Source organism: Benincasa hispida, unplaced genomic scaffold, assembly GCF_009727055.1.
Source record: "Benincasa hispida cultivar B227 unplaced genomic scaffold, ASM972705v1 Contig982, whole genome shotgun sequence".
Lineage (NCBI taxonomy): Eukaryota > Viridiplantae > Streptophyta > Magnoliopsida > Cucurbitales > Cucurbitaceae > Benincasa > Benincasa hispida.
Window position 1 is genome coordinate 21023 of NW_024065313.1, and position 13738 is coordinate 34760.

Here is a 13738-nt window from a genome sequence, read left to right on the forward strand (position 1 = left end):
TGATTATCTTGACAAGAACACAGCTGCTTGTTGATTATACAGAACTCTAAAATTAGTGAAAGGAATGGGGACGAGAGAAAAATACTTAAAATTTGTTTAATTTTAATGGTATATGAATGGGTATTAATCATATATAAACAATTAATTTACTAATTCAGTTAAGGATAGGAGTCGCAACTATGGGATTATAGTTGAGTGCCCACATTTGAAAGTTTAAATATTTTCAGATATGGTTGGGTTATGTTTTATTATTGGTCAGAGAACTAATCAGGATTTCTAGAACCGATTAGAATTGCGGTCTGAATCGTTGGATATTGATCCGCCCATGATCTAGTCCTTGTTTTCCAGGTCCCCTACTTAATCGGAGCTGTTTCGGAGTTAAATAGTATTTAAGCTTGAGAAGTAGGCTTGATAGATGTAATTTGAAACGTTTTAGAAATTTAAAAAAATTATTACAAGTTCCGGAATTTATAATGAGAAGAATAAGAAATAAAAATGAAAATTGTTTTCATTTTGGAGTCATAAAGATACAATAATGATTAATGTAACTCATAATACAGATAGGTTATTGTAGCAAAAATATTAATGCTCACTTTAATATTTATACTGAGTTATTACTAAAATTTAATTTGCATTAATTAGATTTTTACAAAATTAAACTTATGGAAGAATTCAATTTCTATGAACAAAACTGGATTGAGTTGTTCTTTTTTGCAGAATATGTTTAAAATTAGAATTTTCTGAATATTGGAATTTGAGTTTTTTTTTATTCTAAAAAAGAATGGAAAATTGGATTAGCAGAAGTCCATCAAATTAACAATTTAGGAAAATGTGACGAGTATTTCCATTTATCGCAATCTACCTTCAGCTCAACCTCTTCTTAAAACGGATCCTGGCAACCATTAAAGGGATTTTGCCCATCTATACTCACTGAACTTCACTGAACTCTCAAGCAATATGAGCTGCAAGCCACTGAACATTAATACCGTCTCATTTTTTCATTTACAGGTATCAAGATAAGAGGAACATGCAACATGTGTGTACACTTCAAAGTGAAGAATAGGAAAGATGTAACTGACATGTGAGGTCTTCACAACAGGAGCAACAGGTGACAATCTTGAGCTACACTGGAGTAACTTACGATTACAGTAATGTGAAGAGGAAATTCATTCCGTACTCCTTATTCGCGTTATGACTCTGATGCCGAAGCAGTAGATAATAGTGAAAGTACAAGAGAGTGTAAGACTGAGCTCATGAAGACATGTGGTCTTTATTGGAGTGGAAATTGTCTGGCAGTTACATAGATGGTACGAGGATTCTCTGGGCCGTAGCTAGAAGAGTTTGCAGTCAGCTTTCACGCTGTGAGCTTGTACTCCTATGAGCTGAAATTTCGCTATATCGATTCTGCACAAAATTGTCGACCTGCGTGAGCTTATTTCTATAAGCTATTAAGTTCGGAAATAACGGAGTCTGAGTATTATTATCTACGTGTTTGAAGTTAGATGTAATGAAGATTTTCAAATTGACAAGGGTTAAGGCCCGAGACATATCCGTATTATATATTGATGTAAATCTCGCAGAGATTTTCATATTATATATATGACTTCGAAAGTAGTAGATATGGGGAAGATCTTGAGAATTGTTAATGTGGATGTCAATTCGTTAGATGAGTTCGTTAATTCTCATGTTTATGTGATGGAAATGTTAAGAAGTCACATGAGATTACATACAATTGGAATTTACTACTACAAAGTTGGATCGTTAGAAATTTGACGACTATATACAAAGATCGCATGATTAAGTATGGAAATGATACAAACTAGATATCGGGTAACACACGGGAACAGATGATATAAATATGTTTTATATATCAGTATTTCTCTTCATTTATAAAAACATTGGTTAATTATTATACTCACTATAATTTGGCCTCGAAAATACGCCTCTATCCCTTCAAGCATTCTTCGCTACTTTGCGTTTACGTGTCTGTTAATGTGGTATGAGAGTTCCGTATTCGAGGAGTTTTGTATACGCGAAGATTGTAATTAGAATAAAGAATTTAATGATTTATAAGTGATTGCTAATATGGATCTAGACTAAGATAATCGAAAAACAGTGTGTACAAAGCGCTTCTTGAATCGCGACAGTCGAGAACCTATTATATTTCGTATTATACGCACCTTACTCATCGCTTTACAAAAACGTACACACACTTACATCTTTCTATCCGTTCTAATAAAACAGATCGCCAATCGTACACGCGCCCCAGCTTCTCTAAATATACTCCTTAAGTCCTATTCCTAAAAAGCATATGCCATGAGCGTGCTGCGTGCTTCTACAATGAATACCGTATTTACCTATTATAGACGATCGCTAAAGTAAATTATCTACATCTAGCGTAAGTTAGTCTTTGTCCTAACGAATGATCATTCAGACATTCCGACAATATACGGATTGATAGCTTATCTCTCGGTCCACTTACTCAAGAGAGAGCGTCGTGTATCGCAATGATCTACAGTATATCCTTGCTTCCTTTTCAACCCATTCCTAAAGCCGACATTCACTTAGAATCGTGACATCACTATTGAATGTTGTTCTTCGGTTCAATTCTTCACTCCGATGAAATTCACCCAAGGGCTCCAACATGGTGGTCAAGTCGACCCTCCAAAGGAAGGATTCTGATCTTTGTTCGTACTTGTGGGGTCATGTTGATCATAGCTTGATCTATCCGCATTCGTTGATGCACAGAAGATATAATATGAAGAATGTCTTCTAACTGTTCAATGCAGAACACATATAATAATCCCTATGCTATATCAATTTTATTACATAAAGAGGCATTGGTTGAACACCGTTACACTCTCACGTCACGGAGAGTCACGAGTGTTACATATACTTAATTGTTAGTATTATTGTATGGTGCTTGTATTTCGATCAGCGAGTGATATTATTGGAGATATTTATCCGTATATCAGAGTGACTATTTTAGTGAAAGATACTGAATTTGAGGCTTGTATAATGAGCTCATTGGGCTGTGATTAAAGAGTTCCTATTGTATAGGACATCAGATTCTACAAAAATCACGATAGAAACTGCCATTTGTAATAGAGGCTAGGGAGATACATTATTTGCCTCTGGAATGTACACAACATCGAGATAGGTTAAAAGAGTATATCGTAGCATCGTTAGTAGTTTACTCTAACACTCTTCTAAGCAGACAACTCTCTAACGAGAGCTAGACGCCACTTCGATATTAATCGTTACTGTCCACCCAAACAATGAAGTTTTATATAAGAGTCAGTGTATCCAAAACATTAAATAACTTGTTAACAATAAACAGGACACTAACCACTAGGCTTGTATCACTGTAAAGCAACATGATATCACCATGGGAATTATGTACTCATTTCTTTATACATATATATGCTTCTACAGTTCTGATCTAGGTAAGAGAAATGTAACCATGATAGCTTTGAAGTCTCTATTTTAGGACTCACTGGAATGAATTCAATACTACCATTTTATTCATGACTACATTTATTAAACGATGGATTCTTTTATTTTATTTCAAATAAAATTAAAGCATTTTATCCTAAGAGTCGTAATATCATTAACTAAACAATGGGAGACCCAAACCGGGAGAATATTTTACGAAGGTTACAGCCAAATACACACCGTCTAAATTTCAAATTTACAATCTTCTCTGGCATTATTTAATTATTCATAGACTTTCACGATTCATAGATATTTTATTATTTTCGATCAAGAGAACAATATTAACATTCGATCTCTATATATGATCTTTTTGTATTGTATAAGTATTATATATAGGTCTTAACATTATATACTAACTGTAAGTCATATAGTGACTTTTCTAATACATGAGTAGCGAGAGTATCAAGAGAAAGGTTTTAATCAAACAGGTTTCTACTAGAATTGATATTTATTCATATACTAGCTCCTCCTCCATTGCCGACACATAAACAATGAATGAATCGAAAAAACATGAATCTCTCTAGACCAATCAAGGTAAATCAGGAACAACGACTTATCATAGGATTACCTAGAATGTCAATTGTGAATGTACGGCTATAATTAATTTCATTATAATACCAAGGGAGTCGTGGTCTGAGTGGTCGACGGTCACATGCAAAGATCGTTGATTTCGATAAAAAGGGAAAATTAAAATTATTTATTAATTTTTTGTGGTGCGCTCCCGACAATAATTCACTATTAACTCAAATCATTCGAGAGAATTTGTTCAAACACAGAACATATAGAATAAGTAATGGATCAAACATGAATGAACATATCCAAAGTCGTGAGAAGTATTCCACAAGATATAAGTTAAAGGAGAGGATGTTGAAAAAATTAGCGATAGCCATTGCTCCTTGATGCCACTCACTATATATCGCACGTATCCAATAGGACCTATATGGTCAGTATGTCTTCCGTAATACGTCACAAAAACAACTTAATGTTGCACTCTTGGTTATGCACAATCGTTCCTCCTAGGAACGGAACAAAGAGAAAATAGGGTGTGGACGAAAATTATTGAATGACAATAATGTTTGCAAACCATCTCACAATGATAAAATTGGGAAATTGGTAGGACCCTTATACTATTGAAATCTAAAGAAGATTGTACTAATGGGGTTAGTTCTTCTAGCTTAGAGGCAAAACAAATCAAAATGCTTGCACGTCTTTTTTCTGCTATCTGATCTCTGAAAGAATTATCCTTAGCCAGTGTTTAAAACTGTTGTAAGATCTCTGTTGTTTTTTAAAAAATTAACTCTTCGTGGTTTTTTTTCCAGATGACTATTTGATATATTTGTTCAAACGCTGTTGTTTTTTTTTGCACTTAATGCATATATCTACCTTTCTTTAAAATGAAGAACGTGGATCATTTTCATATGTTGATATTTAAACAATGCACACCAATATTTGAAGAATCTTAAAATTGTCCAACTGATTCTTGCCAAGGATATGCTGCCAGAAACTATAACCACTAATGACGCCATATACTTGACTAAGTGGGCGAAATAGAGATTACGACTTTATCACAATACTAACAATTACACCTACGCATGGAAAAGCAAATAGTCAATAAACGATATCAGTGTGTCTAGCAAAAACCTGATCGTGAGAATAAGGTTTTATTGGTATATAATCAAAATAATTAATTTTTGGCCTAGAGGAACAAAATTATAAATTAGGGACATTCTCTGACACAATTTTGTTCTCACTAGTCATTACAAGCACGAGATCTTTTCTAGTTTAGAGTCAGAATAAGATGAACATACAGACTATTAGACAATGTGATAATATTCTTCTATATTTGAGGTCATAAGATTTAAATAGTAAAGGACTAATCTTGGAACTCATCGTAGGTTTACACGTCCTATAGACGTGTAGGTCAATTATGCTTCGGTACAATTGAAGGAGACAGTATATAGGGGAAGAAGAGTTATTGCCAGTTCTTGTACTTTTTTTATCTTTTCTTTAGATTAATATTTGATAACTCAGTGTGTTTTATAACGTAGGTATTAGGTTAATAAACATATGCAACGAACATAGATACTTGAAAGTATTCTTCATGATCCAGACATACTTTACAATTTGGGCATGACCCGTCTAGTCATACAGGATCTATAATGTTAATGAGGAATGAATTATTTCCACTCTTTGAACTTTTATCTTGTGGAGCTTTTCCTTTGTGATCATCATTTTGCATGGTTCTTTTGAAATTTGAATGATTAGAGCGACCACCACAAAAATAATAATTATTTCTCCCTTTACCACGATCATGACCTCGACCACGACCACGACCTCGATTAAGATTATTAACATTCACAACATTCACTTCTAGGAATGGTGTTGTTCTGGTTGGTCGAGATTCATGTTTTTCATCAATCATTATTTTGTTCGGCCATGAGAAGACATGAAACTAATTCAGAATACTGTTTAAAACCTTTCTCTTGATATTGCTATTGTAGAAGCATATTTGAGACATAAAATGTAGAAAATGTATTCTCAAACATATTAGAATCAGTAATTTTCTCTTCGAATAATAAAAACTTCGAACTGAATTTAAATAATGCAGAGTTGTAATTGTTGGGATTGGTGTCCTAATTCTCCCGGAGTCTCATTGTTTGTAATGATACACATTGTTTTATGAATAAAATAATTGTTATTTCATTATGGTATTTACTCATATCCAATAAACAAAGCTTCATGGTTATCTTATGTAAACTTAAGCATGTATATGTGATATACAAGTGAATCATGTCTTAAGTGATAACCTAAGTAGGTCTGTAGTAAAAGGATTAAGGTGGGATACCTGATCTTGGTGACAGTACGTATACAGCCTACTTCGTAGAGGTTTGCAAGTATTGTAAACTACTACAGATGCTAGATCCTAACCATTCATGTGGAGACATCCAAGCGATGGTATCCTATACAAAGAGTTTGTGTCCTATACAAGGAACTCTTAACGAAGAGCATCCATGAGCGCGTTCGGATCTTTCCAATCTCATCGTGATCGAAATACAACACATACATTCTAACAAATAGTTATGCAAATTACACTAATTAACGGAATGCTTTAGATAAATAAAATACAAGGGAATAAGTTCTCATACCAGTTGAAGACATTCTTCAAACTCGAATTCAACGAACGACAGCAACACGAACAAGTACGAACAAGTAAGAAGCAGGGACGACACCACCAGTTGGAGCCCTTGGTATTCTCGGAGTGAGAATCCAAAGTGTGGTCTTTGGTGAATTTGGTAGAGGTTGAAGGAAAGGCTGATCATGTAGATGATGAGTAAGTGGGAGAGAAAGCTATCATATAGCGGAATGCTTATCGTTTAGACAAAGCTACACGGTCGTGTAGATTTTACTTAGCGATCGTCTAGTAATAGGTAAACGATCATTTAGAACACGCAGCACGCTAGGCAATCTTTTAGGAAAGCTAAGAGATAATTTAGAGAAAGGCGTGCGATCGTTTAGACGCAAGGTGTGTGATCGTTTAGACGATGAAGCTCTATCGTATAGGTTCTCGACTGTGCGATCAAGACGTTTTCACACTGTTTTCGATTTCTTTCTAACACTTTGCAAAATGAAACAAATTTTTATTTTATTCTTCGGTTACAATAACCGACTACGAATTCTCCCACTAACGCACGATTGAGGAGAGGTTTTCGGCCAATTATCATATAATTAACCAATTTAATAATGAATGAATATAAACATATTATATTCTTACCCTATAGTTTGATATCATATATCTGCTATAGTAATTTCTCCTCCACTTGATATAAATCATATTTATATCTAATTTCCTCCAAAATAATGTATCTCATACATTTAGCCAATTATATCATATATAATTAACCAGTTCAATTACATCATATATAATCGAACTCCCTCTTGTCAATTTGAACATTTCAAACTAACTCAAACACTGATTCTCGACTTTATCCAAGCTACTTAGGGACCTAATGAACTTGTGGATCGAAGCTTCAACGGTACGTGAATAGCTGACTGAACTCTTTAGCTACGAGATCCACCATCTTTTAACTGCCAGACATTCCACCAAAGACCAACATTTGAACTCGTCTTACCACTGATATATTTCTATGTCCATCGAATATAACCAATAAGGAGTACGATGACCCTTCACAGATGCTCGTAAGTACAGTTGGGCCAATTTACTGTTTTGTCCCAGTAGTTACATCTCACTCCTTAAGTACCACTGATTCCTCTAATGAACAATACAACATAGTTCAACTGTGTGAGAACACCTCTTGGGTCAAGAGAAGGTGTGTGCCACCACATCGTTCAAGCCCTGGAATCAGCCTTTAAGAGAGCTATCTATCTACTTGCCCTTGCTTCTGGAAAGGATTGAATTCCATCTTGTGTAGCTGAGTTCCCAGCTCCCAAATCAGACGAATTCCCAAAATGGTAAGTTTGAATTGGTGACCTGGCCACTCACACCCATACAAATCAAAGGACCGCCCTCAATGGCAGGAGTTCCCAACTCACTTAGGATTGAGGTCATATTACTCATGGTCATCCTAGTGAAGTGAAGTCCCTATCATGAATAGTGTTATATAACGAGACGTTAACACTTCATGGTCAGGTCTTATACAAACTCTTTGTATAGGACGCCCCTACTCGCATGTCCCCTACATGAATGATCAAGATCAGACCATCTGTGACAAGTCACAACACTTGTGACCATTCCACAAAGTTGGCCACATCCATAGCTGATAACTTCTAGAAATACAAGTTATTTATGCTGCCTTATCTAGATATTGCGGCCAAAAGAGAATAAATATGCGCCGATTGTATGAAAATTAACTTAGAAATACAATAATTATGAATTATCGCAATTACACCTACTAACATCATTAAGATGGAAGGAAAGGAGATTTTCACTCTGTTTTGTAGGAAACCAATTCACCGCTTGCGATCAAGGCTCAAGACGAACGGACTAACGCATCTCCATCACATTGCGCCCGTCAATAAATAATGAAGAGGCGATCGATGCAATGACGGTATAATGCGACATTCGATCCAGAGCTGAATTTCAACCGCATGCGGTAATAAAAATAACACCGCATGCGGACACCTGATCGAAAGATGCAGTTGAGCAACGCTAACGCGGAGGATTGTGACACGTATACAACTAACTATTGTGTAGATTTGACGGTCTGATTGCATAACAGAAGGAATAATTATCCCACCATCTTCGGAATTTCCATAACAAAAAGTGGGGACCACGAGCCAAGAGTCAATGCTTTTCACCTATAAATACCCCCATAGACTTCAGTGAAAAATATACTTGATATGGGGGCTAATTGATGCTAGATTATTGAGAGAGAAGTTAGGCTGAGTGCTGATTGGAAGAAATTCGGGTAGAGAAGAGGCAAGGCCGAGAGGTGAGTCTCAGTGCTATTCTACCAAATCCCCATCGCGAAGCTCTGTGCTTAGATCCCTGCTACCGGTTGAGCAAGCCTAAGAGGGAAGCTCATCCTTCTGCACGATCCATCCATGTTGGCAAGCAACTCTCTATCTATATCGGCGCCAAGACGTTGGCGATTATTTGTATTTGTTTCTAACTTTATTCATCACTGTATTTCATCTTCTTTATCTCTTTGTTCAAAAACCATGTATCAGATGCTAAATAGATTTATTGAATGTCTCAATCGTTTTCATATCCCCTTCTCTGTCTATTTCCGTTCCCCCATTAATCATTTTCTTCATGAAGTATTCTTAATCCCTTGGTAGTTGATATGGATTACACAAGTGACTTAATTTGTGATAAAGAGATAAATGCGTTTAGCTAAGGCATGCTAGACGACATCTTCATCTGTGAGAGCAGAAGTGAAAATGCCATTCTGATCTATCGAGAGAAGGTTAGAAGAATGCATTAACTAGAGCGAGTAGTACTTCCAAACATGGAAGCAACCTTGCGTTCATTACGTTCGTCCCTGTTTCACCATAGAAATGTGGGAACGCGGCCAATCACCGAGAGGTATACATTAAGGGAAAAGCGGAACCACACTTATATCATTAACGCAATTAAGGAATTTGCGCTGTTTATATTAGTTATCTTTTCTTTTCTTCTTCACACATAGGACTTGCCACCACATCACACGATCTTTGTATAATCTTCACAGTCAGCCTCAACCTCTGTATCTTGTAACATGAAACCTGTATCTTGTATCATCATAGCTTAGGTTTATTTTATTGCACTTTATTTTATTATCGCATTTTATTGCTTTCGTTTACTTTATCGCAATTTTAGATACTTGTACACAAACATTTTTATAAATTGAAAAACCCCTGGTCGCATGTATCACAAATATAACGCAATAACCTCAAATAGTCCTTGGTGTTCGACCTCGAATCACACAGAAGAAATTTGTGGTGGAATTATACTTGGTTCCAGTGCAAGGAAACTTGTGACAATGCACAACATACTACAAGAACATCCATTAATAACGCATATCTAGAAGTAGTATCGCATAAATCATCATTCATCCATGCGTTGTAAGACATAGGCTTGGCATTCTATGCTTGCACTTCATCTTGCATTGCACTGTATGTCTAGTACTCGTAATACCGTTACGAGTTTCATGGTGCCGTGCCGGGGAACTGGTAACGGGACAAGGACTTGTACATCGCATTGCATCATCATTCTATTACTCTATATCTCTAGCGTTCAACAAGTTTATAGCGCCGTTGCTGAGGAACTGGTAATGGGGGCACGACTTGAACCTTGCTTGAATTATTGTATAGTCTATCTCACATCAAGTTTAATTGGCGCCGTTGTCGGGGAACTGGTAACGAGGGCATGGACTTAAACCTTGCTTGAATCATTGTATAGTTTATGTCACATCAAGTTTATGGCGCCGTTTCCGGGATTGGTTTACGGTTAGTGTTGAATATTTTTGTGGTATATGCAGGACAGATTTCTTTGTACTGGTTGCTTAACGCAGAGAGCAGTCTGACTACTTATGAGTACTGGAGTGATCTAGAAATTCTAATTGGACCCAGAGATCAAGTGTATTATTCGCGCAAGAGTTCATCAGGGCCGAATTATTGGTGAAGAAGCATGGCTAATGCGAATGTGGCACCCGCAGGAAACCAAAGGGAAAATTTGCCAACGCAAGATCCAGTTTTTCTTGCTGCTGACCATAAACATCCCTATGAGGGATTATGTGGCGCCGAATTTTTATAATTTCTCATCAGGAATTTCAAGACCCATGGTTGAGGAGAGTGTGAGCTTTGAGATAAAACCTATTATGCTGCAGCTGATTAGAATGTGGGTCAATTTGGAGGATTACAAGGATTAATGTATAAATAATTTTCAAATGAAATCTTAATAAATGGTTATGACCATTTATGAGTTCAATCGATTAATTTATAATTTTCAAATGAAATCTTATAACAATCCTTATTTTCAACCATTAATCAAACAACAATAATATATATAGAAAGCTTTTGACGTTGATTTCTCACCATGCAAAAAATTATGAAAAAATGTGTAGGAATGTTCGATTTATCCAATGGAACAGAATTCACCTCAAGAGAAATAACCAAGTGCATAAAATTGGCAAGTGGATGCATTCACGCAGTTATTTTAGTTTTTTTAGTAAGGAACCGATTCAGTCAAGAAGAAGAAGCTACCATTAAAACCCTACAAAATACATTTGGACCCAAAATTGTTGATTATACCATTGTCATCTTAACGGGAGACGACGAGTTCGATGACGGCAATGACATAGAAGATTACTTGAGCCATGAATGTCCTGCGGCTTTGAAAGATATTCTAGCTGCCTGCAATAACAGATGTGTGATTTTTGACAACAAAACTAAGAGTGAAGCAAAGAAGGAAGAACAAGTGAATGAGCTTTTGGATTTGGTGAAGGAAATTATCGACCAAAATGGAGGAAGCCCTACAGACCTCCTTGATTTCTAATAAAAGCTTGAGAAGGAATTTGATGAAGTCAAAAGAAAGCTTGAACAGTCTTGCACGCAAGGCATTTATTCTGATCCCAAGCTTCAGGAAAAGTTGAATGAGGTAGATCCTACATCCTTAAATCTGTCATTTTTTATCAATTTTTATCCAATTAGATTCTGGATTTAATTAGTAAAGTATTTTTTTTTTTTTTAACTCAATTTTTGCTAATTTCACCCACAGAGTAAGTTAAAAACCTCTTTAATCTCACTAATTTCAGAAATATCAAGTTTTGTACGAATTTATATTTTATTTAGTACACAAATTAACAATTGAATCATTTGTTAAAATTAAACTCACAAAGTTTAATAAAAATGAAGCTCTAATGTTGTTTTTCTTTTAAATTTAATTTTTAATTTTGTATCATACATGTGTTTATAATGCTTATTAATTTTGTAATTATTTAATTTTCAATTATGCTTATTAATTTTGTAATTTTTGTTTCAATTTCTTTTTAAAATTTTTTTATTAAGTATAAAAATGAAACTATAAGTATTTTTTAAACATTAATTTCAAGAAAATAAACTTAATTGAGTTTTAGTCTCTTTTGACCTAAAATCTTAGTTCACGCTCGAGACAAACGACACGTTACAACGAAGATTGGAAGATGAAAGAGAAGCATGTCGTCAAGTAGAATAGAAAACACAATAAATACATAAACAATATAATGATGAAATTCAGAAGCTCAATGAATTGTTGCATATTTCACTCCAATGGCCATCACCCGTCGAGGTTGAGCAAAATTATGAACATGATAATATAATTCAACCAACACCTCATAATCTAATTCAGCGAACACTTCATAATCTTGATCAGCCAACACCCGTCGAGGTTGAGCAAAATTATGAATATCCTATTCTAGTTTAGCCAGTACCTCATAATTTAATTCAGCCAGCACTTGTCGAGGTTAAGTGAATTTTTGAATGTCGTAATATAATTCAATCAATAATTAGAAGCCTAATACGTCTACTTAGAATGTTATCATAAACATTGTAATTAGTATGATTGCATGCATTATATGTGTAATTTAAATATATTTAAACCTTACTTGAATAAGGCATCTGCCATCTGTGATGTGTCTCTTTGTATATTGTACTGTTAAATGATCGATGTAATGGATTGTTATCATATATATCATATATGTTATATATATTTCAGTTTGATGTTTTTCATGTGAACAATAGACTATTGAAATATATTAATTGTATATTTGAGAGTGATTCTAAAATAGCTAAAATAACTTTTATCAATCATTTTTAAAATTATTGTACAATATATTTTTAATCATTCAAAGCCAAATTTTATGACCAAAAAAATGTGTTTAAAAGTCAAAATTACACATTTCAAAGTGAATATGAACACAGTAAAAGTAATTTTAACAATTTCCAAAATCACTAAAAAAACATGAGTCATTTTAATATATATATGTATTTTGTTGATTTTTTTACCCATAATCTCAAATTAATTAATTAATTAATGTTTTGATAGTAACAAAGCTACTCTTATTCACTAAAAAGTTTAGTGTTTTGAAGTGTGATTACGTAGAGCTAACAAAGCTGCTCCTATTCACTAACAATTTTAGTGTTTTGAAGTGTGATTACGTAGAGTTGGGAATAACGAATTCAACGCAAATAAGTTTAATAGAAAAATCCCAAGCAAATTCTTTTTCATCAAAGTAAACATTTGAAAGATGTCATTTGGAGCATGGGAGGAATGACACATGTAGGCTTTTGATTTTTTTTTTATTGTTTTTAAAAAGAAAATGAATTTAATATTATTTTATGTTTGTATCCAAGGACTAGTTTGGATGCATGGTAAAATTTTACTTTTTGTTGAGTTTTTAAAAAAAATGATTTTAAAAAGTATATATATATAAATATATATATAACAACTAGTTGAGTTTAAATCTTTACCATTCAATTTTTCTTTATCAATATCCAATGGCCCAAATTGAATTTGATTTTCACCTACCCATATCTTTTTAGAATCTTCATCTTCTCCGAAATTAAAACAAATACACATTTTTTTACAATCCTAAAAGCCACCATGTTTACTCTCTCAAAGCTCTATTTTTTTCTTTTCATCTTATTATTGCAAGAGTGATATTATATTGTGAGGATATATTTGTTGAGTGCTCAAATTTATGAATCTACTCTTTACGAGAGTTTTTCCTCATCTTGTTCTTCATTTCCAAATCATTGTAAGGGT

The 13738-nt window shown here is 34.3% G+C and overlaps 1 pseudogene; it reads left to right on the plus strand.

Moving 5' to 3' along the window:
- The first annotated feature begins 9943 nt into the window (after positions 1-9943).
- On the plus strand, positions 9944-12397 carry LOC120070155 (annotated as a pseudogene).
- The last annotated feature ends 1341 nt before the right edge of the window (positions 12398-13738 follow it).